This window comes from Podarcis pityusensis (assembly GCF_964106645.2).
Source record: "Podarcis pityusensis genome assembly, chromosome: 9".
Classification (NCBI taxonomy): domain Eukaryota; kingdom Metazoa; phylum Chordata; class Lepidosauria; order Squamata; family Lacertidae; genus Podarcis; species Podarcis pityusensis.
The window spans coordinates 66294858-66298043 of NC_138034.1; the positions used below are offsets into that span (position 1 = coordinate 66294858).

General features: G+C 40.7%; 1 long non-coding RNA gene across 2 annotated transcripts; it reads right to left on the reverse strand.

Moving 5' to 3' along the window:
• Positions 1-457: 457 nt before the first annotated feature.
• On the reverse strand, positions 458-2847 carry LOC308485560. 2 transcript variants are annotated; one of them, XR_013990614.1, is made up of 3 exons: positions 2735-2847; positions 1163-1310; positions 458-569 (listed from the first exon to the last, which is right to left on the reverse strand). It is a non-coding gene; the product is annotated as an uncharacterized lncRNA (long non-coding RNA). The 2 variants fall into 2 exon arrangements; XR_013990615.1 differs by having other exon boundaries at positions 1163-1305; positions 2691-2844.
• Between the last annotated feature and the right edge of the window lie 339 nt (positions 2848-3186).

Below are 3186 nucleotides of genomic sequence, written 5' to 3' on the forward strand. Positions count from 1 at the left end.
AAAAATGAGCGAGGTCCCAACTAAAGAAGAATAGCAACTTAAGTTGATGGAATATGCACAATTTGCAGGCTTAACTTACAGAATAAGAGAATGAAAAGAACATAAATTTAGAGAAGATTGGAAAACGTTTATTGAATATATGGGAAATAATTATGTTCAGCTGAAAATGCTGGCAGCATTAAGATAAATTCAACAGGCAAGTTTTGAATGAGTTTTGATGGATGCAATAATGGAATACCGAATGGTATAGTTTTTGTAAAATATGCAGGGATTTATTATATGTAAAATGAACCATGGAAAGAGAAGAAGAGAAGTCACTGGTATCTTGAGGATGTAAAATGAGTATTTTAATTTGTAAAACAAAAAAATTAATAAAAATTATATATATATAAGAAAAGAAAACATTTTTGTTCTGATGGGCTTTTCCAGCTAGGTCTTTTACTGCAAGTGTCTGCTTTTCGTCTTGTCTTAAAACTTGTTTTAAAATGTCTTTCACTATTTAGAAAGCAAATAATGAATCGGTGTTAATAATAACATCTCTTGCTGGAAGCAGAATGTATGGTCTATTGCTGTATCAGAAAAAAACAAAGAGATTACATGCATTGAATAATGGAAATGATGTAGACGATTTTGTTGAAATGTGGCATCCTTTTATAAATACTTCACTGACAGTCCTGAAGAACGGCAACTACTGAAATCACAGACTGGACTTCGGCAAACTTAACAAGCAGGGAGGGTGGCATGTTGGGATTTTGTTTTTGTATCCCTTTCTTTCTTTTTTGCAATTCTTATATATTGGAAATCAATAAAACTATATTTAAAAAAGAAAAGAAATATATAAATTAAACCAAGATTGTTGTTGTTGTTGTTCCACCTCTGGAATTAAACCTAAACATTGTCCTGGTTAAGCTAAAATTCAGCAGAAATGGCAGGGGAAATCCAGAGAATAGTAAGGGAACGGAAGAAGAAGAATCTTCACATCCCTAATAGCCTCTAAACCCCACCCTCTAACTCTCCTTCTGCAATTTCACACTTGATCATCTTCCTTCTCCCATCTCTACCCAATAGTTTAAGATCAGCTTTTATTTATTGCTTCTGGTGAAGATCCATCGTCCCAAAGAGCCTTCCCCACCATTGCTTTCTAATCCTCCTATTTACTAACCTGAAGGTTCTTCAGTTATTTTGCTAATCTCTCCTTGTAAACCCATAATCCTGGAAGATTTCCAGAAGATGATCAGAGATAGATAAACTGCTAGATTACCACTCTTTGGAACATTGTCCTAATTTTTGCACCTTATGCTCCAGCTAAGCTTGAACAAGTAGAATCCATGGAAGAGAAAAGAGAGGGTTATTTCAGAAGCTCTGTCCCACTTCTGAGGTAATGTAGATTTCCAGAAAAATTAGCTTTTCCCATATATATATCAGGAGTGATGGCGCAACGGCACTTTACCCCTTGGTGCCATTGGGCCCGCCCTCACTTAAATATAGTGCACCCACCTCACAGAACACCAGTTCCATGAATTCCTACAATCTATCCCAGATTATTTTATGGGGGACTTGTGTGAGGGAAAATTTAATAATTTGGAGTCCCAGGCAGGATTTGATCAAATAAACAAGAGAGATTTTATTTAACAAATGAAGTTTATGACACAAAGTGGGTAAAACATAGGATACTTCAGATTATAATGTTATTTCACTTCAGTTCCTTCTCAGTTGCTGCACAGCTGTTGCCACATAATATTTTGGTTGCCCGAAGCTGTACGCTGGCTCCCTCGGCCAGTAAAGCGAGATGAGTGCCGCAACCCCAGAGTCGGCCACGACTGGACCTAATGGTCAGGGGTCCCTTTACCTACCAAAGTGGAAGCTGCCAAAACAGGGTGGAAAGACTGTAGCTCATTGGTACAGCATCGGTCTTGCATGCAAAAGTTCCCATGTTCACCCCCTGGAATTTCCAGGAAATCTCCTGGAATCTAGAGGAATTGCTGGGCAGGTTACCTTTCCGAAATCCGGAAGAGCCTACCAGTGTTGACAATACTGAGCTAGATGTACCAATGATCTGAGCTTGTAGAATTGTAGAGTTGGAAGGGACCCTGAGAATTATTTAGTCTAAGTCCCAGCAATGCAGGAATATGGAGGAATAAGGGAATCAAACCTTCAACCTTGGTGTTATCAGCACAATGCTCTCACCAAACTGAGCTATCCACAAGTGCTCGTATACAGAAATTTCTTACATTCCCAACTATTAGGTTCCAGGCCGGGCTTCAATGCCAACAAATAGCCAAGAAGTCTTTTTTAAATGTGATTCTCTCCCCCTTTTCAATCTCCGTACAATATCTTTTTAATCACAAAGCACAGGCTAATCCTGGCTTTTGAAATATATAATCATAATCACAGAACCTTGTTATACTTTCCACCCATGGGGGGGGCAAAGAACTCTCCACACCCACATATAATCTCGCAAAGCTACAGAGATTTCTGATCAAAGTTTCGCAGGTAAATCAAACCTGAAATGAACAGATTAGGAGAGGAAGGTTGCTGTAATACCCCCCCCCCCCCCCGTTTAAGTGAGACAGAAGCAGATTTTGCTGAAACTTGCTCTCTAATTCCCATCTGGAAAGGGATTTCTCTGGGAATGAACAGGTCTGTGGGAATGTCTTTTTTTAATAACATCTGTAAAGTCAAAAACTTACAACCAGAGCAGGCTTAAACTGTCATTCAACAGCAGGTGCCTTACATGCAATCAGCAGGCCAGGCTGATGAAAGTCAGATATTTTGAGGATGCAACATGTTTCATCGGATCAAGACAGGGCTTTATCCTGCCTTTAACCTGCCTCCAGTGGGACTGGCTTCTGTGCTCAGCTTGCCAGGTCAGGAGAATTCAGAGCCCATACCTGAGACCTGGGGGCAGCTCCTGGTGATGTCATAGAAGCATCTCTAGTGATGTCACTGTTGTCACTCCAGTAGCACCTTAAGGTAAAGGTAAAGGGACCCCTGACCATTAGGTCCAGTCGTGACCGACTCTGGGGTTGCGGCGCTCATCTCGCTTTACTGGTCGAGGGAGCCGGCGTACAGCTTCTGGGTCATGTGGCCAGCATGACTAAGCTGCTTCTGGCGAACCAGAGCAGTGCACGGAAACGCCGTTTACCTTCCTGCCGGAGCGGTACCTATTTATCTACTTGCACTTTG